Source organism: Stegodyphus dumicola, chromosome 1, assembly GCF_044657685.1.
Source record: "Stegodyphus dumicola isolate Sdum_Otavi_A_Nest chromosome 1, ASM4465768v1".
NCBI classification, from domain to species: Eukaryota; Metazoa; Arthropoda; class Arachnida; order Araneae; family Eresidae; genus Stegodyphus; species Stegodyphus dumicola.
This window is the reverse complement of record NC_140768.1, coordinates 49,911,016-49,938,194: the sequence shown is the minus strand read 5'-3', so window position 1 is coordinate 49,938,194 and position 27,179 is coordinate 49,911,016.

The following is a 27,179-nucleotide window of genomic DNA, read 5'->3' as shown; positions in this document are numbered from 1 at the left end:
TATATCGAGTACGGCGGACAGAATACTTATACCCGTTAGCACATTGGAAGTAACCGAGAATCCTGTCGCGGCGATTCTGGAAAGTGTTGCGAGCGTACTTAATTGGGTCCGAACGACGGCTTGAAGGATGGCCGATTGAATGGGAAGAGACTGCATACTCAATTTGGTTAAGAGTTTAGGCATCCGTTTTTCAAGGATTTTTTGCGCGGCTTCTAATCCGATATCGATCCCTACATCAATCGCCAATTCATGAACCAAGAACCGTTTCACATGTTTCTTGGGCCAGTTTTGTACAAAGTCGGGAAGATGAGGAGGATATGGTGGTAACGTATGATTTTTTTGCAGAGTGGAAATAGATCGATAGATACTGCTTCCCAAGAAAAATTCGCCAATATCTTGCCCCGTCGTCGTCACACAATCAGACCCGTTGAAAACAAGACCGTACGCTTCACAATAAGGCTGGTTGAGTCGTAAATGACCCTCGACGAGATTGAGGCCGGCATGATGACGAGGAAGAGAAGGATGATTTGATTGAAAGAAAACTTGTTCGGGCAAGAGAGCTAATAATTTCTTGGCGAGATTTACGGCTACACATTTTCCATTTCGATATTCCGTGTCCATACTCTGCTGCGTGTTGGAATATAAACGATCGCAGGCGGGTTGGCAAGCTAAACTGAAACCCGTTCCGAGTCGAATCCATCGCGGTTCATCTTCCGGGGAACACGATTCTAAATTTTCTTGAAAAGGGAAGCAGGCAATCATGTCACATCCCGTTTGCGTAAAAACAAATTTTTCGACGACGTGACATTGTTCCGGATCGAGGGTTTTAGGTATGTAGTAATCCCGTTTGGAGTCGGCTTTTCTTATTTGGAAGGTGGTATGTTTAAAAATAAAAGCGTACCGACTTTGAAGAGCTTGTTCGTAAATATAGAGTTGAGTCGCTTCTTGAGCATACCGAATAGCGTGATCGAGATCGTAAGAAGTGACAGTATATTCATTTCTATTTTGAAACGAATCCCATTTCATCTTGGAGGAGGGCTTTGTTCCTATATATTGAAAAAATGTTCGATGTTGTTGCTTTTTTTTAACAACAAAAATAAAAGGATTCTTTTTTTTTTATATAGTAACAAGTATAAAATGAGATTCAATTCAGTATTTACAGTTGAGTATGGAACATATACAAAAACCAGTTCCAAAAAAAATTTTTTTAATTAAAAAATAAATTGTCTCAACTATAAAATCCTATAAATTTTAGTTTTTACAGTTGCGTATGGAATAGCGATAAAAACCAGTTCTCAAAAAATTTTTTTAATGAACTATCTTATCTATAAAATCTTGTCAAAATCAGTTTTTACAGTTGAGGATGGAACCTGATGAAAAAATATTTTGGAAAGGATTTTCTTCTTGATTCTAGGATCCTCTCTCACATTCTTTCTCTTTTGAGAATTATTTTCTTGTTGATTCTTTTTCGCCTGGTATTGTTCCAATTCTTTCGTCTTCCAGACTTTAATTTCGTAAAATATATTTGAAAATAGATCCTCTCCAAGATACTTTAAATACAATGCACCCCATTCGCTTACTTCATCAATGGTAGAAGGTGTAGTGTTTATTATTTCTTCTATAGTACGTCGAATCACATCCACGTAGAGAAGAGATTCCGATCATTTGGAAACTTCGTGATATAAACAACGGACGATTCGAGCATGAACTGCTTTAAAATCTAGAGCTTCTTGTTCGTTTAAAGGTGTTTTTTCATCTCCTCCGTACTGTAGATTAAAAACATACTTTTGCAGATCCTCGCCCAGCAATCCATCTACGGCAAATAATTTATACACTTCTATCTTAGGTATTTCCTGTCGTTTGAATAAGATGTTGGAAAGTCTTATTAGATCGGTCGATCTAGAATAGTCTTTAGATAAAACTTTCTCGATCATATTCCATTCATCTGGCGTGGAGATGGTTTTATTTTGTACCAACTGCTGTTGCACATCCATCCATAAACGCCAAATGGTATTTAAACAGTATCGATGGACGGGTACAAGAGGTTTCAAATCTTGAATCAAGCTCCACGGAAACATCATCATATTAGCTATTCTTTTTAAAACTCTCAACTGAACGGTGGTTTTAGTCGTAAACAAATTAGATTGATTAAATTCTTCCAGCACGACTTCATCCAACACGTACTTGAGACGATCCTTCAAGGGTAATGTCAAAGGCTCCAGGGTTACAGTGTTTTCCTGATCCATCTTGTCCTCAGTATGAAATGAGAAAATCGTCTCAGCTCCAGCTGTTTATATACTGTGAAACGAAAGGGGGGGAGGTAGAAAGGAGAAGCAAAAGTTAGGTAGTAAAAAAAAAAAAAAAAAACTTTTTGTTAATTTTTATCATGTCTTTAGACATGATAAAAATTAACTCTCTCTTCTTTTTGTCTGGGAATGATGTCTCATCTTTTCGAACATATATCTAAAAATAAATTTCCAAGAAAGAAATGAGTCATGTTCTATTTTTAGAAACATATCGAGACAACAGATTAACATCATTTGAACAAAACGGGGGATAGTTAATTTTAATCATGTCTGAAGACATGATTAAAATTAACAAAAAGTTTTTTTTTTTTTTTTTTTTTTTTTTTTTTTTAATACAGCTTTGGAAATTTTTCCCAGTTGGTTCGATCGATAAAACCAGAGAAAGGATTTCCACTTAACTATTTAAATTACTCGAGTTTTGGTTTCAGATCAGTCTGTGCTTTGGATACCAGCCTCGAAAGAGCTTCAGTTAAAGTCTATTATATACACATTTTGGTAAGTGAACTTTATTATTTTGTTGAATTGCTTGGATATTGTTTCTTTTTCAACTCGTTGTGTTTAAGCTCTTTTCTTTCTCAAAACAATAAGAGCTTGTCGTGGCATTCGATCTCGAGCTGTTGGATGCCGTCGTGAGCAATGACTTAATAGATATCGACAAGCTTTATTGGGAATTTTCTTATTTCGTATGTGGGCCCCACCTTCGGTCACAAACGTAATGGAATGGTTACCATATTTATGAAGCAATCGATTAGGACCCACACGAACGGTTCGAGATCCAAGAACGTATCCTCGACGTTTTCTCATAGGTCTTCTACGAATGGGTCTTTGTGTTCCTCTACGATTGATATTGGAAGGAGAGGAAGAAGAAGATGCAGACGATGAAAAGGAAGCCGAACGACTTCTTCTTACAGGACTTCTTCTTCTAGAATGACGTATTTCTAAACTACGACTACGATTTCTCTGACTTTTTCTTCTTCTTGGACTTGGACTTCTGCTCCTGCTTAGACTTGGACTTCTGCTCCTTCTTGGACTCGGACTGCGTTTTCTTGGACTTCTTCTTGAACTTGGACTCGAACTTCGAGAAGAAGGAGAAACGGACGGTCGAATAATGTAAGGGCTAGTGGTTACATCGGATTTGGCATACGTGTGGAGAGGAAATTGAAGTTCGAAATCGTCGGGAAGGTCGACTTGGTTTTGAATTTGTGAAGGTAGAATATCGTCTTAATAAATAACTTCGGGTGTTCCAAGAGGTGGAATTTCCTTCGAAACATCATCCTCGTTCCATCTGACTCCATCTGACTTTATTTCAATCGAAACACGGATCCGACGACAGGATCTAAGTTATATCGCATAGAAGCTCGATACGCATCTTGAACCGATGTGCAAAGAATATATTCCAAAGGTCCGAATCGTTTCTTTTCTAAAATAATGGGAAGATCGACCGTCCCTGCTCGATAAAAAGGCGTGAGGGAGAGAATTTCATTCAATTGTAACACGTTCCCGTGCTGGAATTCCCTACAACAGAGATAATCGATCCATTTCTGAACGAGTTTCTTATAAGCACGAGCTTCCGCGGACGTTTTAAAACACAATTGCCAGCCTTCAATGCGATCAATATGATTCAGCATGTAATCAAAAGCTGTCCAAAAATGAAATAACAGTGACGACGTATTCCGGAAGGACGTGAGATCGATTAAAATCCATGACATGTTTTCTAAGGGAGTCGGATCGGGATTCTCGGGACTGATCCATCGATCCAGGGTAGGACTAGGACCGATCGAAAGAGCTTTCTTGGACTCTTTAACTTCGGGTAGATCCGTTTTGTAAAGGAACGTCTGTTCCAAATCCATCAGCTGTTTGGTTTTTTCCATATACCTTTCTAAACTTCCCGGGAAATGAAAATAGGATAAATAGGAACACGTATGGTATCGATCGATAAAAATCATGTGGCTCGTTAAAATGACGAGGTGTTGAGCCGTTTTAATGTCGTGGTGTAAAACGGCATGCGGAAAAGGTTCAATGTAGAATAATAAATCGCACGTGTTCGTGCTCAATTCTTCCGGTTTAATCACACGCACATGAGGGGAAGACGGGTACGTATAAAAGGGACAAATGACAAAAATGGTGAGGTGGGATAAATGTTTGGAAATGTAATCGTTGATCACATAGGGTAATCGACTCAGGTTCCCAAACACAATTGTTTTCTTGTGTTGGAGAAGGTACTGAAACAATTCGTCTAAATGATTCATTCTTTGCTCTTCTTTTTCTTTTTCTGAAATAAATGAAAAAAATATTTAAAAATAAGGAACCATGAATTCAGAAACGATTATGAAACAAACTGTAGCTTGCATTTCTTGGTTTTTGAATGAAACGTTCGGTCCCTCGATTGCCGATCGGTTCAACCAAGAAATTCAATGTTGGCCCGAGACGTGGAACCGGTTACGCGAATGGTTAGTTCATACGCCGATGCAGAATCCCAAAGACTGTATTTTATCGTTTGCTCAAACTCTGCCTCAGTACGAAACGTTCCAGGCCTCTTTAGAAAATTCGCTCGCTATTCACGAAGAATTTTGGAATAAAGTATTTACTAACTTGAGAGTTGCCCAGTCGCTTTTAGGATCCCCATGAATATTTCGAAGCTAGAACCGTTCGGTATCTTTGCTTTAGCGGGCGGATTACTCTATTCCATTTGCGTGTTGATTGTGCATGAGGAAGAAACTCACTTTAAATTTCATTTCACGGTCTTAACGCTCGTCATTTTTCTAGCGCTCATGGCCATCACATCTTTCAAATATTTAAAATACCACTATCAATGTGAGAGAATGGAAGATATAATGTCCGCTTTGAAAATTCAATAATAATAATAAGAAGAAGAAAGCACTTCCATCATGAATTTTGTCGAACAGTTATACGAAATGACGTTGGATGAAATGGCCACTTATTTAAGTGAGAAAGATCCTATTTTCCGGAAATTGTTCACTGAATATGTGGAGTATGCCAATTTATTACCCGAAGAACAAACTCAAGCCGAAACGCTTTACCGACAATATTTTCCAGAATCGGAGGATACTCTCGACGCGTTTATTGACAATTGGCGACGGTTTAAATTACAGTATCGTTCCGACAATGGCCGACAGGTCGAAGAAGATGTCGAACCGGACGAGGTGGAAGTTCGTTCTCAAAAAGGGGGACCTTGTCCGGGTTTCGTCTTTGATCCGAAGGGGAAACGACTTTACAGTCCGAGAGTCCTGAAACCGTTCAAATCAGATCGCCGGCCAAATGAATTTGATGTGTTCAAGTTTCTCATGGACAAAGAACGCAATCATGAAGTGTATCACCTAAATATTGAACCGAACGCCAATGAGCTGTATTTAGATATGTCTTATGAAGATAGACGCAACATGGACACTCGAGCAGATCAAGCGCTACGGAAAATGGCGAAAATGGTGACCATCTTAAATCAAAATTGCCATTATAAAATATTGGATCTCTATAGCGAAAGACGAATCACATAAACTAAACGCGAAAAGCCAAAGAAACAAAAAATATATTATTAACATACCTGAACAGAAGCTTGTATTCAGGTCATAGCACAGACTGATTTGAAGTGAAACTGGGATGGTTTAAATAAATAAGTGAAAGTTCATTATTGTAAGAAAATGGTGATGTCTGGTCAATTGAGTTGGCTGGGAAAATTTCTGAGAGCTGAGAAAAATATTCTCTAGTGAAAAAAAAAAAAAAAAAAAAAAACTTTTTGTTAATTTTTATCATGTCTTCTAGACATGATAAAAATTAACTCTACCCTCCTTTTCGTTTTGAATGATGTCAACATGTGTCTAAAAATAGATTTCCAAGAAAAGTATGATTCATTCTTAGAGATATATTTTTAGAAACATGTTGACATCATTCAAAACGAAAAGGAGGGTAGAGTGAATTTTTATCATGTCTAGAAGACATGACAAAAATTAACAAAAAGTTTTTTTTTTTTTTTTTTTTTTTTTTTTTTTTTTTTTTTTTTTAAGCTCTTGAGAAATTTTTCTAGCTGACTCTGATCATTCTTGTTCTTCCTTCTTGAGTGGGCAAGATGTCAATAAAAGCAGTTGTTGGTATATTTCTTCTTGGATTGAAGTTACGCCCGTCCATCACTTTGAACGTGTTTATGAATACGAGTGACTCATCGTTATCTATGAAAGTATTTCTCTGAAAGATTTTGGATTCATCTTGGGTAGGTCTTGTCATATTTTTTTAAATTAAATCATTACTTTTTCATAAAAATGCCTCCACCTAGCATCAGAGCAATAATATGTAGCATTATATTTCCGTAAAACATCCAGTTGCGTTGATTAAAATGTTCGGCTCCTGTTTTGCGTGTCGCATCACTGTAAATAGCTGTTGCCAGGTAGCCGAAATTGAGTAACGAGACAAATACAATTCCTAATAAGATAATTACCATGATAGCCTTTGTATCCATCGTGATGTATTTTTGAATCTAGTCTTTATTCTCTTTTCGGTTACACGTAAAGTAATAAACCGACCATTAGTATATTGATCACATTGACAACCGTTGGAGCAATGAGCAACATTTTATTGTTGGTCCAGAAATCGCTCGCTGTCGTTCCTTTGGTCGTGACTTTATTCGGATCAGCAGCATCGTAAACGAAAGCCACACTGCCGTAGGAGAGACGATATACGATGAGGGCCATGATGACCAGTGTTGTCACCAGACATATTAAAATGGTTATGGCGAGAGTCGAACGAAGATTAAAACCAAACATTGTTTTATCCACTAATGATTCCTTTATTATGTGATTTCTTGATGGACTTGTCGATACCATTGAAGAAGATTGAAATGTAAAGGGATCGATTGTCCCGAATAATAGACGAGTAAATTTCGGTACATGAAGCATTGGAATAGGTAAAGAAGGAAAAAACAGAGTAGATGAAATAATATCATGATGGAAACGATTCTTGATCGTTCATCAGCTTGGATTCCTTATCAGGAAGAATTTCTAAGAAGTCAATTGTTATTAACGTATCCCAAAAATATTATTTTTACAGCTCAACTCTTAGACGCGCATTTACGATATGTAACGGAACATGTTTATCCCAATTACCCCTCGGCAGAAAAATTCAACGTGGATTCTTTAAATGAGGTGGATTGGGCTCATTCCGTGATTCTGGTGAATCAAGACAGACAATTATTAATCGCTCCTGAACCGGTTAAACAGCTCGTCAACCTTGATCGGCGTTTACGGTATCATGAAGCGGCCGAAACTATATTCCATGGATTTCATTTCTTTCCTAAACTCTTCTATATATTTCAGTTTCGATGGATCGTGTTTCTGGTGTTGGTTGCGTGGTTTATCGAATGGAGAATAGACATTCAAAAAAAGAAATTCTTTTAAGAATATGGACCCAAATAAGAAGATTTTTTCCTATGATGGAGTATAAGCTTGGATCCAGGCCACAGCACTGACTGCGATTTAAATAGTTAAGTGAAAGTTTATTCTGGTTAAAAAAGGGTAACTTCTTGTCCACATCGAATTGACTATTAAAAAAAAAAAAAAAAAAGAACTTTTTGTTAATTTTTATCATGTCTTTAGACATGATAAAAATTAACTTTACTACCCCTCACCCCTTATTTTGGTTTGAATCAGGTGTCAACATGTTTCTAAAATAAATTTCCAAGAACGATATGACTCATTCTTTTGCTTAGAAATCTAGTTTTAGAAAGTGTGAGACATCATTCACAACAAAAAAGAAAAAGGGGGTAGAGTTAATTTTTATCATGTCTAAAGACATGATAAAAATTAACAAAAAGTTTTTTTTTTTTTTTTCTTTTTTTTTTTTTTTTTTTTTTTCAGCTCTTAGAAAATTTTTCCAACTGACATTGTCATGTTTTGCTACTAATGGACTTTCGTATTCCTAAGCTTTTTTTTTTTCATTGGTTATTTTTCTCCTTTTCTAGGTGTTCCGATCATTTCGAAGTCAGGCGTAGATGCAGTTGCATGATTCGCTGCGATCGCCATTAATATACTTGTCACGTATTTACTGACGGCATACATTTGCTGCGTGAAACGATTATACAAAGGATTGGGGACTTTGAGAGGTTCCTTCTTTGACAATTCGTCTTGAATCAAAAACGAAACGCAATGAAGTTCCGTGGATACGTTCGTATCGTCTGCTTGCAGAGTTTCTTGGAATACGGCAAAAGCCCGATTCAAATCGTGATCGGTGACGAGTTTCGTTAAATATGGAGCGATATATTTATCGTGAATGACTTTCCCGATCACGCCATTCAACATGTCAAAGATGGAATTAAACGCCATCAATTTTTTTAACTGAATTTCCGAATGGACGCATGTTTTAGCGATACTGTACATTTTTAAAAATCCTTCGTAGCCTTCTGGAATTTCGGTCGTTGAATCTAGAACGTGTTTACTCATGGGCAGTTTTTCAATGACTTTCCGTAGATAAGAAACGAGATATTTTTCGCGAGCCGTTTCCAATTCTCGATTCATTTGCTGACCGGGATCCGTGTGTTTATTTTGAAGCTCTAATAATAGAGACACGTCCGACTGTTTAATTCGTTTATGGGTAGGTTCTTCTTCCTCCTTCTCCCCCTCTTCATGGTCCATTTCCTTTTCGGATTCTTCATGAGCGCGTTTAATTTTTATTTTGATTATATGTCTCCCTTTCTTTTATTTTGATTTTCTCTCTCTTTCTCTTTAAAAGAAATGACCTTTTTCCAACGCTTTCGTGGGTTCTCCTTTAATATCGGGAAAGACGGCTGGATCTAACGTCGCCGCATATGTTTCTACATAAGGAGCTCGAGCAAACGTGACATGCCACATGCCTTCCTCATTCGGTTTCATCTGAATACCGTTCGATCGAAGAAGGTTTGGGAGGGCTTTCAACAGTAAATGGAAAGGATTGAGAACGACATGGCCTTGATAAATTTCGGGAACGCGTCGATCCTCCTCTGAAAAAAGACATACGGGATATCGATACAGGAGCGTGTAGGCGTTCGCGTGTTGACTTAATTTTCCATCCAGTTCTTGCTCGATCAACTGGCAACGCGTGAGCTGGTTTTGTCGAATAATGGTTTCGTAGCACGTTTTAACATGAAAAATAGGATCTTCGTGGCAGTGACGCGTATGCACCGTAAAGGGAAGGTACTTAAAAACATATTGCATGTAGTCAAAAGGCCACGTTTCTTCGATTTGTAGATGGTGTTTCTTGGATTGGACCACGTAATAATTGAAAGGATAGGATAATTGAGTCGGGTCTAAATTCTCAAATTCGATGAACGCGACCGGCGAATAATCAAACATGTAGAAATAGGCAAACAGTTTCACATGATGGATCGGGGAATCGGGTTCGCTTTTAAAAATATTCGCGCAAGCATTATAGCCCTTATCGTTATTTTTCAAATAATAGGGATGATCGAGTCGCACCCCGATATTCCCATACCTCGGATCACACACACAACTTCCAAATTCTGCATGATAAAAAGTATGTTTTAAAGGCGGCTGACCTGTAAAAGCATCGAAGGAACAGGGCTGCTGGAAGTAACCGGGTTTTTGGAAAGACGCGAGATACTTTTCGGAAAATACGGTCGGATCCCATACGTTGTTTTTTTCTTCTTCCTTCGAAAACGCTAATCGTTCGTGAGCGGTCATTTCTTCACACCCGAAACCTTGCAAAAGCGGCTTGTATCCAAAATCGCAAACACATTTACCTTCTTTCAAAGGATCTTTGTCTAAACTTTCTAATCGGCCGTGAGGTCCGCAAGCAATGTCTACGTCACAATTCCCCCCGCGTTCTTTTTGCGTGACGAGATGAGGATATTTACAAAAACAGGTCGCGAATTTCAATCCTTTTTGATTCACCAGAACCCACTCTCCCGTAGCTGAAGAACAAGTAGCATGGGGAAGGAGTTTGGGAAGACATTCACCCCGAAAACATATTTGATCGTCGTCACAATCGGTTGCGTGAATGCAAGTCGAATAAAGCGTTGTCCGCTGAGGAGGGTGGTAGGAAATGGATTGCCAAGGATGGGTTGTAGTCGTTTGTGACTCGTTTCGAAACAGGTAGATCATGATCAGGTAAAGATAAAAGACGAGAAGAAATATCCAAAGCGTCATCTTCTTTTTTTCAATAGAGGTTCACAACTTTTATTTTATCGCCTCGATCTTCATGCACCAGACCGGCATTATCTCGTTGAGCCCCTATTTGTTCAAAATATTGCAAAAATTTATATTTGGTTTGTAGATTCTGGATTGATAATAAATACTTTCGAACACTGTAGACCATATCGTTTCGTTGAACCTTCACCATTTTGACAGGGTCGTCCATTATTTTTTAAATTACTTGTTTACGCCAAACATTTGATTCAGTGCATCCTCCGTGGAGGTTCCTGGACCCCCCTTAATAACACTTACTTTCCTAGCGTTTGGATCCTCTATTGGGTCTTTAGGAAGTCCTCTTGTGTCCATCGGTAATTCTTTCTGTTCCGTTTTCACCTTTTCCGCGATCGAGGTGGCTATTAATTGAAAGAGGAGAGGTTGATTAAAATTGCGACAAGGAACGATTTTGTTCAAATATTGACTGTACTGAGGATCAATATTATCTTTTCGAAGTATAATGCTGGAAAGCATATGATCGGTAATTACAAAACTGTTACTCAACAGCGATTCCGATAAACCTCGATGAATAAACATATTATGAGGGGTGAGATAGGGAAGTTGATCCATTTCTTTTTGAGCCATCTTGGCAAAAAATCGGTAACGTCGTTTGGATAATAAATGTCGACGATGGATTTTCCATAAATCCATTTCTAAATGCTTTCTTCTTATTTAAAAATGAGTAACGAGTTTGAAGTAATTGGGAATGCCGATAATTTCGGGACACTTCTCTTCCCCTTCTTCCATCTCTTCGACTACAGGGAGGGAAAGAGGAGTTTCAATATCCAGATCGGTCGAGAACAGAACAGATTCTTTAAATAAGATAAATTCGCGAACTAAACCTCCTACCTTGTACGAATTTTCTCCGAAAGTGTACCGGTTAGAAATTTGAAGGTTTAGAATACCTAGAAAAGAAGTCGTCGTACCAAACATATTTTCAATTGAACACTGAAAAGTATTTTTTAAACCCTCTCCATTAAAGATCCGACTCTTTCGTATACACCACATATTTCTATGAATTTGAAATTTATCTTGGGCTCCTTTACAAGCAGAGCAAAATGCGGGATCGCACCGGTCCATGAAAAAACGACAATTCTCCGCAAATTTGTGTTGCGGATTCTCTTTCATGCTTTCGCCAATTTTAGTTAAAGGAGCACACAGTCGAGTCATGAACGAAGTTCCTGTTTTATTGTTCTCCCCCGGTTTCAAATACCAATAACCAGCCACGAGAACATTATAGCAATTTTGTAAACCAATAATGTTTCGGGTGTGAACAGTATCTTTTCGAGTTCCTTTGGAAAATTGAACTTTTTGTTGACAATGTGTCTCGTACAGCGGATCGTGATTTAAAACATCTTCCCAGTTGGGACATATTAAGTTGAGAGCACCTTGACGTTCTTTTAATTCGTCGATAGCTTTCTCAAGGATGGGAGAAGAAAGAATATTCTTGATAATCAACGAATAATCCATTCTTACTCAATAGATTTCTTCTTTTCGAACAAAGTAGAATGTAGTATCTTGGTTATTAGACTACTGGCCTTAGATGTTACCTCTTCAGCAGCACAAACTGATTTGAAGCAAAAATGGGATGACTTAAATAGATAAGCGAGAATTCATTCTAGAAAGAAATTTGCAATGTCTTGTTTGGTTGATGAAGTCGAGTGGAAAAAAAAAATTGTGAGAGCTGGAAGAAAAATATCTGGAGGAAAAAAAAAAAAAACTTTTTGTTAATTTTTATCATGTCTTTAGACATGATAAAGGTGGTGGTAGTGTTATGATATAGGGTGGTAGTGTTAATTTTTATCATGTCTTTAGACATGATAAAAATTAACACTACCACCCTTTTGTCTCTGAATGATGTCTTACCATTTCTAAAAATAAACTATGACTCATTCTTTTCTTGGAATTTTATTTTTAGAAATGGTGAGTCATGGTGTATTTTAGAAACATGGTGCTGAGACATCATTGAAAACAAAAAAGGGGGTCATTAATTTTTATTATGTCTAGAAAACATGATAAAAATTAACAAAGAGGTTTTTTTTTTTTTTTTTTTTTTTTTAATGGTTGTAAATTTTTCTGACATATTTTTTCCAGCCAGATTTTCAACCGACCTTTTCCCAATCATCATTTTTTAAAACTGGCTCACTATTGGTTTGTTTAAAAATGACGTCATTGCTTCAAGAACTATATACACATAACTTTCTCGTATTCACTTCTCTATACGGAATGGGGTTCCCAGCTGACATAGCAAAAACTTCATCTACAACTCTCGTTGATGATCTATACAAAATTGGGTAATTTTTTCCACGACTTTATACAGTTCTTGATCACGGGGATCTATCTGCTTGTACGGCTTCACGTGAATTCTTAAATCATAGCGCTCGTCCATATTTTCATTGACGTTATCATCGACCCCAATTAAAAGAATGTCGTAATCGTACAAGACTCTGATATGTTCCGAACATTTTGAAATATTGTACTTTCGGCACGACTTTTCACATTGCGTCCGGCCAAATATCCGATACGCATATCGTGCAATATCGTGCAATGAACTATTGATCACTCGCTCGACATAATCATCCGAACCTTTACTCCACAAAATGATATCGATATTGCAAAGACGTAAAAACTGGATCAGGAAATTGGTTTTGGGTCGAATTTGAAATGTTTCTCCTTCAAAGTATCCAAGCGTCTCATCCATATCTAAGACACAGACCACCACCATCTTTCTTTTTTAAAGAAAGAAGAAGATGAGTCGATCCACCACTCATACTATTATTGAACACGTGAAAGAAATTGTTTATTATGCTCCTTCCAAATGTCCTTGGCATTTTGATTATGCCTGTTTTCTCATTTTAAATAATTTCAATCAAAGACGATTCCACTGCCTGTTTACTTCCCACTCGATGCAGTGGAGATCTTACAGTGCCAGCAGCTCTTGTGACTTGCCCGAATATTTTTTCGATTTGATCCTTCTTCATCGACAATTGAGTTCGGAGTATGTGTTGCCTTTTGCAACGCATTTCCGAGAACGTTCGGGATATACAATAGGTCTCTTTGAAATGAATCCTGGACTTTATAGTGCTCGCATTCTTCAACCGGAATATTTAGCAGAAACGTTTTACACGTTCATTGTTTTCTTGTGTAGTATTTGTTATCGACTCGGAGGAACGGCTCCCGTTTTAAAATTATGTTCTTTTGTGTATACGGACCATCATCCCGTGCTCGTGGATATTGGAGCTCTGAATGTGGAAAAGAGAGAACGCATCGGTCATCGAGAATTTTTAAACGAGAAGAAATGGCATCGGTTCTTGAAACGACGAACGACTCGAGACATTATTCGGTACGTGAAACTCATGCATCCGGATTATTTTAAGAAGAAATGTCGTGGTCAATGCATTCTCTCCGAGAAAGTCGTCTTCAACGATGTAACGCATCAACTGATTTGTAAAAGTCGACAACGCAGTCTGGCCGATGTTTTAGATACTTTTCAAGAACTCATGCCCCATGAGCCTATTCGTCAACTCATTCGAACGTGGCTTTCTGCGAGATAAACAAGAAGATGGATTATAAACAACTCGTCCTCGATTTATTGAAACAGAAAAAATATCCCATTTTATTGGGTTATGTGGTCATGGATATTTATTACAAAGAGGTTTATAAATCAGACGGGAAAGTAAAACGATTTGACTCCCCATGTTTCGAGTTGAATCAAAGATATTTAGAAGAACCCAATCCATATAAACTGGAATTTATCACTTCGGACGAGAGTAGTAAATTGGTTATTCGACGACAAATCGATCCTAAAGATTTTAATATAAATCAATATCCGGAAAAATGTTTTCGTGTTAAACTGTCCAGTCACCATCTTGCTGAATTTGATATGTTTAAATACAAGATGTTCGAAGAACAAATTTATAATTTCATAATGTATCTGAATAGTAACATTCCTGCCATTCGAGAATTTTTGAACTTAACTCACGACGAAAGTACTCGATATTTACCCCAGTCCATACAACTATGGGTGTATAACTATAAAACGGCCAAGATCACTCATCAAATTATGGATCCCGAATATTTTGGACCCCGTTCATCTCTTTTACTGGAAACACGCATGATTCAAGGTTTATTGTCACCGTGCACTTCTAAATCAGTATTATTGTCCCTTCGAGATGATTATGCTTGGAAGAATCATACCGATAAAGCCATTTTACCGTCTTATGTATATGATTACGATCCTTATAATTTATATTATTCGGATCACTGGAAGGCTCTTGTCCCGCTAGCTTTTAATCCGTTAGAAAATCCCATCATTTGTTAATATTCCAGTTGCAGCACGTACTCATCGTCTTCACTCCCGTCACGAACAAAATTGATGTAACGTTTCGTTTGAGGATCCTTGTAGCGACAGACTTGGCGAATACCCCGACAAATAGATCCCGGCAAATTTAAATCTCGATCCATTCCTCGAGTCGGTTTTAGAATCAGACCTGATTCGTTTGTCTCGAGGGCTTTTATAAACTTTTGATCGTAGCCAACACGAGCTTTGAGTTTAGACTTTCTCTTTCTCCCTCTTTTTTTGGGTAGAGGAGCCAAGTAATGCCGAATGGGTATATCTATACTCGAAGAGCGACTTCGGGATCGATTTCGGACTCTTGTTGGACTTGGAGATCGACTTCGGACTCTTGTTGGACTTTGAGATCGTGTTCGGACTCTCGTTGGACTTTGAGATCGACTTCTCGATCGACTTCTAGAACGTTGACGTTGAGATCGACGCCGCATATTTGGATTTATTTCTACTTTATTACGGTTTAAGAAACGTTTTACATAGTCTTGGACACGAGGTTCTTCACTCATAGCGTCATACCAGTAATTTCCCGGAATGATTATAAATTTATCGTCTCGAAACTTTATAAACTCTTCTGGACTATAGCGGGGAAAAAATTTTTGTAAATGAGACAAGTCGAATAAAACGTGCCCCAACGAACATGTCCCTGTCAATTCAGAACGACACACGTTTAGATTTAATTTCTCTTCTAACACTTTTTGAACATACTCAATAGGAACTTTGGAAGGATAAGACATTTTTTTTTTTTTTTTTTTGCTTTATATTCCCCAAATGACTTGTCCATAGAAATATAATCGGAAGAAAACTGAATCTCGAACGTGCTGGTGTGTATCATAGTAAGCGTGATCGTATAAATCAAATACATCTAAATGAGCCAAGGCATGTAAAGTAAAAATGAATAATAATTGCCATGTCGTTTCATTACGATAAAATCGAGTTTGATCTACATTGACCTGATTAGCATAATAGGTGTTCATATTGATCGTGCCCCTGTTTTGATCTACCAGCATCTTGTTCGAAGTAGAATAGTTTAAGCAGTAATTGCGATAAATTTTAATAAACTCGAAAAGATTAAAAATAACGTAGACGGGAATTTTTTCTTCCTCGGTTTCGTTTTCATTAATATATAACTGAATAACCTCTTTGGGTCCTCCTGGCTCTTCACAATAATACATGGACATTTCGTAACGGTCCAATCGACGAATTGGATTTTCCAAGATACGATTGAGAATCGAGACCCATCGTTCAAATATGAAATGGAATTTTTTAAAATCGATCGTGGCCCAATCATCCATGATTTTAAAGCATGCCGTACAAGCATCTCGCCAAGTATTAATTTTAGACTGAAGAGCCGTTTGACGACAAGATCGACGTTCTTCGTGTTGATCAACTCGTCTTTCCATATCCTTATCCTTTGTTTTTTGTCCAAAAAAAAAAAAAAAAAAAAAAAAAAAAGATGGCTGAAATGTATATATTCTTGATGATGTTTGGTCTCTTTCTATTTTTCTTTCCTACTTCTGTCATAGAATCGGATTCCATCCCCATGAACGAATCTATACCGCTTAAAGATTGTCGACGAGAAAAAGTCTGGTGTGTGGATACATGTGATTTTCTTTGCACAAACGGGGAAGAAATGCAATGTGTTCGAGGACTCTGTATGCCCAAACTGAATCCTTACCCGTGTCAAACTGAAAAAGGGGGTATGATTATTCTTACCGAAAAAAATGGATTCTATCAGTGGTCGTGTTACTGTACGGATCCAGCTTTTTACAATGGACCGGATTGTGGAGAATTGGCGAAAGACGTTTGTCAAAATGGTACATTTATCTATAGGGGGTTCAATCAACATGAATGCATGTGTCAATTTCCACAAGTAAAGGCTATGATTCAAGGAAAACCTCAGTGTGTGCATAGGAATATAGCTCGGTTTTATCGGGATCCGTAATGAACTGGATCATTAAAAAATGTACGTCTGAAAATGTCTCAAATTTTTTGAAAAAACAAACCGTGACTCGATCTTACATTGGGTGCAATTAGAAATTACCCCTCTTTTCGTCTGAAAATGATGTCTCACAATTTCGAAAAATTGAAGACATCAATTTCGGACGAAAAGAGAGAATTTTTTTTTTCTACCAATTCAATCGATTTGATCCTTATGGTTTTTTAATTATCCAGACTCTCACTTATCTATTTAAACAATCCGACATTCCCTACAGATCAGTCTGTACTGCTGAAGAGGTAACATCTTTCAACGCAGCTTCTACGTTACGACAAATGCTTCAATAAAGGTAAGAGATTTTTCCTTCTTAATTATTTTTCGTTTTACTAGAAAGAAATGATTATCCTATTTTTTTTTGAACCTATCTAAGTGTTTTGAGTTCTACTTCAGATTACGAAGTGATTTTGAAGATCCAATCTGGTTATCTTTTTCAATCCATAAAAGCAATGATCCCTATATTTTTTGAAAGTTTTTTAAAGAATAGACTCTTGTGTTACTGATTCCATCTCTTCTATAGCTTCTTCTCGTATATATTTACGATATTTTGCAATTTTCATGGAACGTTTAATGATAGTATAGGAAGGATTAAAGGGTCGATACGGAAAATACTTTCGAAAGAATCGTTTTAATTTTCTTAAGCAACCATCTAATGATCGAGGGAAAAGTGGGCCGGCAATAACCCAAGCCAAAAATTCATACAAAAACCGATTACGTTGATCCCATATATTGGACGATGCCAATTTCTTTTCTGCATAATGTCGTCGAAGATCTGTTTCGTTCAGAAGTTTTAAAATTTCGTTTGCTTTTAAGTCAGTTTCAAGAATGACAAGAATAAATAAAGCCATCTCTTCATATTCATAGCGATCTATAACTATTTTTCTAAGTTTTTTGAGATCATTTAATGTAAGAAGAGGACCTTGACATCTTTTAATATGAATTTGGTTCGAGCGCTCCCTTTTTTCACCGAGCAAACGGTATAAAAACACGATTTTATTTTTTATTTTATTATACGATTTCCTCTTTTCCTCAGTCAGATACTTTTCATATATCTCTAGTGCTCTTTTATAATGATATTTTATACCGTCACCATGTTTTTGATACCAATCATAGAATTCATTAAAATAAAATTCATACTTAGCTCGTGTTCCTTCCGAAATATTCATACGTTTAATAATATTTTGACATTCCTCCATCGACGGACATTGTTTGAATACTGTATTGTCAGGCTATGTCAGGAAGAGCGTTATCCCAACATTTCCATCGTCTCATTCGTTGGTATTCTTTTTCTTTGAATCGAACGTTTGGATCTTTTCGCCTTTCTCGTTTTCTCCATCGATTTGCTTCTTTTACTCGTTCCAGTGACCAATAATGTTTCAAATATGCTTTTCTTTTTCTTTTCCTTTCAGATAAAGTTGTAGGTTCCTCAGTATCCATCTTGATTCCTACCCTTCATTATTAATTATTATCTATTATTTTTCACTTCGTCTTATATTTTTTAATCTAATCCTTTTTTGGTACCTAAAAAGTAAATTGATTAAAAAAAATATAAGGATTCCATAAAACTTTTAAATTTTCTTTGACCGTAAAATAACAAAGATCCTAAAATCCTTACCTTTTAAATGTAGTGTGTCCCATAGGACAAACCGGTTTGTCCTATGGGACACACTAAATATAAAAGGTAAGGATTTTAGGATCTTTTTTATTTTACTAAAAATTTGATAAAAAGGTTTATACTAGAAGGTTTCAAAATTTTATTAATGATATTAAATTATTATTAATGATTTTTTGAATGGGTGCCAGGATCTGACGCTATTGATAAAGAAATAACTTAATCCATAATATATATGTCTGAAAAACAAATATCATGAAGGGGGAACATAGTTTTCCTAATATTTATCTTGCTGTGTTTCATAAATCATGTAGATGGTCAGACAAATTACTAATGTAATGACAAATAAACAGTAAAGCTGAATAGTATGAATAAAAGGCATAAATGTCTTATAATTAGATCCAAAAACGGATCGGAGAAATGATTCATAACTCATTTTATCTTGTTCATTCCTTTCTCTCTAATTACATACAAGTTCTATCAATATCCTTAATGGATCCAAGATTCTACTTCAACTATAAAATTGACTCATCGTAAGATTTTTTTACTTGCAGATACTCAAGGCAGTTTGGTCTGTTTATTAGAATTCCAAATACATTTCCCGCATCTGTTCTAACCAATGGATTCTGGATTTACAACGAGCGGTTTTTATCAGAAGCATAAAAGATTTTCCCATCTATTCTCTAGCCATGGATTTTAGATTTTATTAGACCCCTTAGCGAATGTCAGTTCGGATACTACGCCAACTATAAAATCGGCTCATCATAAGCTTTTCCACTTGCGGATACTTTCTCAGATGTCTATTTTCTTCTTTTTTTAATCCGACCCTCTCAAAAACAAAGGATAATGAATATTCATAAATACGCTACACTTTACAGCCAATTTCATGGCTTGCATTTAGGAGGATTCAATGTGATTCAAGATGCGATTTTTTTCCCTTAGCCCATATGCGGCTTCAACCTTCTGTGATTCGAAAACTCGCTCATTTCGATAAAGTCGTCCCGAGTCAGAAACCACTCGTTCTCGCCCTAGCCGCCTATTGTAAAATGTCGGACTTGTCGTGTACCGTTTTTCTTCAACGCAATGCATCATGGATCCTTCTTTTAGAAAACGAACGGGTCATTTTCCCCACGATCCCGAATTCATCGGAATCCTCCCACAATCTTTTCAAACTTTTCGCTACACCATTTTTTGTGAAAGATCCTAAAACGATCGAACGGTATTTACAAAATCCCGTGTTCGAAAACGTGTACCGCTCCCAAAATAATCATATAATTCTATATTTAGACGAATGGGATATACCGTATCCAGGAGGACATTACTTTGATGATGATAACGGGCCCAGATTACATTTACCAGAAGATGACGGAGGGAAAAGGTATCGTCTTTGTTTTTTGTCCAACCAGGTCCATCACGAGAATGACCTCGTCCATAATTTCATCAACGAATGGAAAGATCGACCGGACGTTTATTACGATCCTCTGAAAACGCGAACGGCTTTTCCGTCTTCCTTTATTGAATTTTTACCGTCCGTGAATCCTGAGAAACCCATCCCGTTTCCCATTGAGTACAATAAGAGTACGGCGCTCATTCAAAAACAATGGACGTATCAGCACCATCCTCAATATATTGTCCAAGATATTTTGAATACGTACGATCAGAGAAATTCGCTTGAGAAGGTCGGACTCTTGATCGAATACCCATTTCAAATCGGGTTCGAAAATGCTACTCGATCGAATCCTAACGGGAAATGCATTGGACTCGTCGTCAACGATTCTGAACCGAAACCGAAGAAGAAGAAGGTATCATTGTACCAAGAAATTCATCGTCCCCGATCGTCATTCGCCTAAGTCGGGAAGCTCGAAAATTTCTCGATATTGTCCGGTTAAGAATTGAATTTATGGAACGACCAGTTTCCTCTCCATGTGTTCTGTTGTAAAGAGAAAAAAAAAACGAAACAAATATCTGTAGATTGAGAAATGGTGATTCCCTTAGCTCAGCTAGGAACTCAACTCACAAGAAGTGCGAAAGTTATCCACTGATATACACAATTCTTGAAACGATGATGTCATCTTGAAATGTCTTGTGAATCGAGTCGGCTGGAAAAAATTTCTGAGAGCTTAAAAAAAAAAAAAAAAAAAAAAAAAAAAAAAACTTTTTGTTAATTTTTATCATGTCTTTAAGACATGATAAAAATTAACTCTCTCTTCTTTTTGGCTGGGAAGGATGTCTCACCGTTTCGAAAAACAAACCGTGACTCATTCTTGCAATGATTGCCATGAGAAAGGATGAGTTATGATTTGTTTTTTTCAAACGGTGAGACATCCTTCCCAGACAAAAAGAAGAGAGAGTTAATTTTTATCATGTCTTAAGACATGATAAAAATTAACAAAAAGTTTTTTTTTTTTTTTTTTTTTTTTTTTTTTTTCATCTACAGAAATTTTTCTGGGCTCTCAGAAATTTTTCCTAGCCGACTCGATTGGCAAGACATCTCAAAATTCTTTCTAGAATGGACTCTCGCTTATCTATTTAAACATTTCAAGTTTTACTTCAGATCGCTCAGGAGGGTTGAAGAAGAAGCATTTCGTAACTTGGAGATCATATTGTATTCTTTTCCATTTCGGAATTGGTCAAGATTCGATTAGGAGCAGCAATCAAGTAATCATACATCTGATTACATCGTAGCAAATAATCGACCGTGATCCAATTGAGTTGAATATTCACAATCAACACTAAAAAATAGAGTATTTCAACGCGAGTTATTTCGTACGTCATATCTCCCCGTTGAGCGAACTGGTCGGCTATCTGATCTATTTCCGTAATGATAGTAAAAAAGTTCAATGGATCCACGACCAATTCTGTATTCCATTGAATTGTAAATGGAAGTACGAGGTTTTGTTCACTCAAAAAATACAAATAGCCGTATTTCTCTTTTTCTCGAAACAGCGTTTGAATATAGTCTCGCACCGCTTCCCGTACTTCTGGATCGCGCACCAGTTCGAGCGTGACGAGGCTCGTGAAGGGCGGAAATTTATGAAATTTGATATATTGAGGTACCATAGTATTCAGTCGAGGACGATATTTATGATGAAGAAGGTGATCAATAGGAGTTTTTAAGGATTGAAGTGTAACGATATCCATCTTTTCTTATACGAATTTCCAAATAATAAGGCCGATAATGACAAGAACGATTCCCAACAAGATTGGTTTTAGGTACGGTATATTACCCAAAACATCTAAAATACCACTCGTGATGGAACCCGTCACGTCTTGACTGAAATGCGTTAAAGCTTCTCCGATCGTGGGTGGACGGCATTTCAATTCTTGCGTCGGTGTACAATCGTGATATTGACAATCACATAATCGACAACACGTATCCTCTTTCTCGTTGTCGTACCCTTCACACGCATTCCATTGCTGAATAGGAAGTCCCGTGCACGATTCGATCCCGTGAACAGGTTCGGGTTGACAACAACTCAATTCTTTAAGTTTACAAACCATGTCCCCTCCGTTGTAGAGAAAACAGCCCGAATTGTCCCGAATGTATTGGTTGACATATTGAGAACCGAGCGCGACGGCCGTCACCCCTCCTGCGGTCAGAAAAGCTTTCTTACTAAACACTTTATCAAAAGCTTTTTGAAGGGGTTTATTCTTCGCGACTTTAGCGACCTCCCCTGCTCGTTTGACAGGAATGTCGAATCGTTTAAATTGTTTAGCGACTTTGCCTCCAGACTTGTTAAAAAATCGCATGTCTCTTGACCCTTGCCGGATTTTCAGAAACCAAGACAATGAACGAATCCAATTGTATTTTTAGTAATCGAAAAATTCCTTGTGGGTCGGACAATATTTCGGCGTTTCGGAATATTCTCTGCCTGAACCATCTTCGAAATCCTTATGGATTGCAAATTTATTATCATCGAATGGAATCGGAATCGCATACCAAGGTTGTTGGACCTTTCCTGATTGTGAAGGAAAATTTCTCGTTTCCGAAAAATACTGTCATTTTACCGACACGCGAGTTCCTGGATAAACATTTCCGACCCGATTTACACGACGTCCAGTTGGACGATCTCACATTTAAACTCAACCCGTGCATCGAGCACTATATCAACCACCTGTATTCTCAAGACCCGACCGACTTGAAACGCAATAACGCCATGGATGTGTTTGATCGGCGTTTCCATTACGAACTGCTACGGAATTTAAGTTTTGGCAACACGAACGAAATTGGTTTAGGCGTGAACAATACCACGAAGATGCAAGAAGAAATGATGGTGCATTTCAAGAGCACGCTTCAGCAACGTCTTTGCGGTTTATACCACTATATTAATAATTCAAATGTAGCGACGCTTTTCGACAAGATAAAGGTATGCGACATGGCGAATGGAGGTCTCTTTGTCGACCCTAAAACGGAATTCTCTCCTTTTTACAATTTCCTGCTGGCGCATTGTTTATTCGATTTTCATAAACTACCCAATTTAGACCTCGTTCCCGAAACCGTCATTTCGAATGTCGCGTACAAGAAAGGGGTTGGGTTTTATACGTTAGAAGATATTTGTCACCCTGAACCGATTGTTGTGATGGGAGAAGAAACAGGATCTTCGTATCTCTATCAATCCAAATGCATCACGTATCCCAAAGAAACGGCTTTAAATAAACAATTGACGAGAAAGGATTTGCCCGATAATCTCATTATGAAAAATGCCATGCAGTTTTCTGATACGCGGTTCCTAACTTGCTAAATGCGAAAAGGTTTGGAGAAAAAAATTGATTTGGTTGGGGGGGGGTTAAAAAGTCAGTACAGAAAAATTTCTATTATGTAAAAAGGAAAAAAAACAAAATGGTAATATACCTTGACACAGAATCTGTTTTCATCATGTAGAAGCTTGTACACAGGCCACAGCATCAAACGATCTGAAATGAAACTCGAATGGCTTAAATAGATAAGTGAGAACACATTCTTGAAAAAAAATGATGGTCTTGTTGATCGAGTCGGCTGGAAAAAAAAAAAAAAAAAAAAACTTTTTGTTAATTTTTATCATGTTTTTAGACATGATAAAAAATTAACAACCCCCTTCCCTTTTTGTCGGGAATGTTGTCTCACACTTTCTAAAAATAGACCATAACTCATCCTTTCTAATGGCAATCATTCCAAGAATGAGTCACGGTTTATTTTTCGAAAGAGTGAGACAACATTCCCAGAGAAAAAGGGGAGGGTAGTTAATTTTTATCATGTCTAAAGACATGATAAAAATTAACAAAAAGTTTTTTTTTTTTTTTTTTTTTTTTTTTTTTTAACTATTAATCCTGATCATCCAGATCACGACGAGACCTGAGAGCGTACGGTTTATACGCAAATTTACTAAACTTGTTCTTCATAGAACTGGCAGAAACCTCACCTAAATAGACTGGATCCTCATTGCCTTTTACATCCTCAGCCTCCTTCTTAGGCTTCTCTTTCTTGAATGGTTTGCACAGATCTGGATTGATCTTGCTTTTGATGGGAACCTGGTCTGGATCCACCTTTTCAGTTTTGATTTTCTCTTTATCGAAGGTAGTGGAAATGGTTTCGTTAATAATATTTCTCGAAGAAGGTTCTAAAATATTTAACTGAAACACGGGTTTTTCGATCATATTCAGAGCATCTTCTTGAAAGAGAATCATATCTCTACAAATGCCTCCTACTCACAAAGGACATACAAAGCGTCCGTTTCGTAAAAGTACCGCGAATTAATTTTAATATTTAAAATACCAATAAACATATCGTTATTCACAAATTCTTGGTCCAGGGTTTCTTGAAACACGTTTAAAAGGGTCGTTCCATCAAACACTTTGGTTTTGCGTAAACACCATTGATTTTGAGACATCTGAGAATTCAGATCATTTCGTTGACTCATTTGCCGACACGCTTTACAGAGAGAAGGTCTACATTTTTCAATGAAGAACCGACATTGTTCTGAAATCAGCATTTGGGAATGATCGGCGGCCACGGCTTTGGTAATGTCCACCAGAGGAGGACAGAGTTTACATATGAAAGAATGGGCATTCAGATTCCTCTTATAATTAGTAGCGCAGAGAACCCAATACCCCGCTACGAGAATATTATAATGATGATTGAAATCTTTAATATTTTCAATCTGAATATAACCTTTTTCTACGGGATGTTGGAACGGGATCGCTTTAGCTTGAAAATCTTGAAACTGAGGATTGTTGGCTAATATATTTTTCCATTCCCGGCTCACGAGGTTTAACGTTCTCGGGTTATTTTCAACGATTTCGTCAATCCCCGCTTTTAAAATCGGGTGCGCAAGAATACGATCGATTAACTCTGAATATTCCATAGTTTCCCTTTATTATTATTTTATGGACTTCTAAACATCTCGGTCTGTTTCCTCAATTCTTTCGCGTACCGGTCAATGATTTCAATCGTTTGATTCATGCAATAGGTTAAGAATTCATCTTTAATGTAGGCTGTATGCGACCCCTGCCAATCTAACCCTCCTGTCAGAGTTTGTACGTCCCACTTGATGTATTGCAATAAAACATCGGTCCATTCTTTCACAGTCATATTGGATCGAATGCTTCGATCCACGAAATCCAATTTATTCAGCACGGATCTAATATATTCCTCCGACGAAAAAACGGTTTTTCCGTACACGACATCAAATCGTAATCGAAAATAGGACACGTATAATTGATAAAACAGGTCGCTGAGCATTTTGAAATCGGACGATACGGAGGGAGAAGGGGTTGGTTCGGTTTTAATGTGTTCCAATTCCTTTTGCAAGTGGGCTTTTTCGTCCAGACATCGATCTAAAGCGTGTTTGGCCTCTTGTAAATCCAATGACAGACCTCTTACATAGTCTTCGTCGACCGTCGATACGTGCTTTCGTTTATATTTCGAAGTATCGGACATTTCTACATCCTGCGGAGCTACGAGAGCTTTAGCCAGTTGGTTTTCTAAAGTTTGGTTTCGAGACCGAGACACTTCCAGTTGGTTTTGTAAATCTTTCACTTCCCGCTGTAATTCCTCCACTTGATCCGTAGGATACGTAATGGCCGGTACAGTAGTGGGTTCTTTCACTTCGGTAATGTGAGGACGTTCCTCCAACTGCCGTCGATACAGGTCTCGTTCCTGCTCGAAATATAAAATCTCCGAATTCGCCAATTCTTCAATGGGATCCGGTATGTTCGGAAACTGGGCTCGAAGCGTGACAATTTGTTTATAAACGAGATCTTGAAATTGTCGATGCTCGTGAATCACGTTTTGGAGTTGATGGACAACAGCTTGCGGCCAATCTTCTCTTTGATCACTAGGGTCATTCTGAAGGATCGTTTTTAGGAACGTGGTTAATTTCGTTTTGGCGTAGAGGAGGTACTCATTACATTTCGTATAATTACTTTCGACTTGATCGAGTTTCTGTTTCAATTCGAAAAGTTGTTCTTTGGTTTTACGGAGCTCGACTTCACAATCGTTGTGATTCTCGACCTGTCGAGCCCATTCGATCATGCTCGACGCCAAATTATCGAATTGAACGACCGGTATTTCGGGAAAATGACCTTTCAGTTGCGCCAATTGCGTTTCGAGGGTCCTCTCTAGATTTTCTTTGAATTGGAATACTTTTTCGAGTTCCGCGAGAATCTGATCGTAATCCGTGGCCCCAAAATACGCATTCCATTTAGTCCGTATCAGAGTTACCAAATTCGTTTTCAGGACCTCCAGTTTCTTTTCCAAAGCGACGCGTTGCCGTTTTTCATGTTCTAGACTCTGCTGTAATTTTTTATGTTCTTGGCTACGATCCCGATGGAGTTGAGCTTGGATTTGTTGTAGGACCTCCTTCGCTTCGTTCTGGTTCTCAATCGATTGTTGAAGATCGTGCAATCGTTGCAAGAGGGTCGTGTCTTCCATCATGCTTTTAGAGGAAGAAGGGAGACTGTGAAGAATGGTATGAGCTAAATTGTCGGGCGTTAGCGATTGATTTAAAGCATTCCCGAGAAGTGTTAATTGGTTCAAAAGCTGGGTTTGCCAATTTTGTAAATACTGGATATACGTTTGAATTTGCTGGAAGAAAAACGTTTTCCAATCTTGGTTCGCACCTAAAGGTTTCCAAAATGAGGGGGGAAGGATCGTCTGTAAGAACGTCATAAACTGCGTTTCGTGGAACTCCTTCATTTGTTTAGCCATTTCGTCTCGAAGAATCGTCTCGATATGAGGATTTTTCTTTTGCAGCGTGTCAAGAACGCGTTGAATACCTTCCTGGAAATGTGTTTCGGACTCGATTTTCCATTTTTGCAGGAGGTCGGTTCGTTCTTTCTGACCCTGCTCCAACTGCTTTTCCAATATCCGTTTTTCGTTTTGACAAAGGGTCAATTGTCCTTTCAGTTCCTCGTTCAATTGCTGGACGTGCTGTTTTTGTTCCGACTGATATGATGTTAAAAACTGGTGGAGGGTTTCTTGTAATTGCTCTAATTTAGATCGCGACGACTCGATCATGAGCTGCTGAGAAGGAGGCGATTCGAGCGGTAAAGTTTCAATGACCGTAGTCGTAGAAGAAGGAGGAAGTTTCAGTTGCTCGATCGTTTCTTGTAAAGCCATTTGCAAAGGGCGGATTAAACTTTCCGTTCGTTGCATCCATTCTTCAAGTCCCGTTTCGTAGCGTTGGTGGAGCATTTGCCATTCGTTCATCAAACGGTTTGGAAACTCGATATTATTATTATTATTATTATTATT